Here is a 598-nt window from a genome sequence, read left to right on the forward strand (position 1 = left end):
GGAGGAAAGGAGCCACATGCTAACCTGACAAGCTCAGGGAAGACCTGCATGGCAGTTTTGCAAACTCTAAGACCTAAAATAACCACAAGGACGGTCTGAAATTAAAACTTTAAGTAAAAGCAGTTTATAGTGGGTAGTCATGTCCTAGGCCAGTATCTTCCCTGACAAAGGTCAATCTTTACCCTAACTGGGCCTCTTGTCCTTTTGAATCTAAGATAACACACCTGTGAAATGTCAGGGTAACTTGTAACTTCCCTTTTTCCGGACCCCTCAGGGCACAACCAAATGAGCCTGAGCTCCAGTGGGGAAAGAGACCACAAATTCCCTCATCGTTATTGTGATCATGTTAACTGTTGACTGTTAATTATCCTGTACTCACATAAGTAGAAGAAGTATGTGTCTATCATTTTACTTTTTATCCAATCCCAGAGGTTGCTCCTCCCCAACCCCCTTTTGCTTTCTGCGGCCTCCCTAATCTATCACCAATGGATTCATGTAGCGCGCTTACTTCTCCTCTTTGGATTGTAGTGTATAAAACAAGGTGAAGAACTGCCATTCTCCGGAGCACCATCCCAATAATTTGAGATTCTGCTTCCCA

The 598-nt window shown here is 43.6% G+C and overlaps 1 long non-coding RNA gene across 1 annotated transcript in view; it reads left to right on the forward strand.

Annotated features, from left to right (window-relative positions):
- LOC107184419 overlaps positions 1-386 on the forward strand; it is a 13403-nt gene extending 13017 nt beyond the window's left edge. Inside the window, exon 3 of the long non-coding RNA XR_001515249.1 lies at positions 314-386. This is a non-coding gene — a long non-coding RNA (uncharacterized LOC107184419). The remainder of the gene's footprint in view (positions 1-313) is intronic.
- The last annotated feature ends 212 nt before the right edge of the window (positions 387-598 follow it).

This window comes from Myotis davidii, unplaced genomic scaffold (genome assembly GCF_000327345.1).
Source record: "Myotis davidii unplaced genomic scaffold, ASM32734v1 scaffold1063, whole genome shotgun sequence".
In the NCBI taxonomy this organism is placed as follows: domain Eukaryota; kingdom Metazoa; phylum Chordata; class Mammalia; order Chiroptera; family Vespertilionidae; genus Myotis; species Myotis davidii.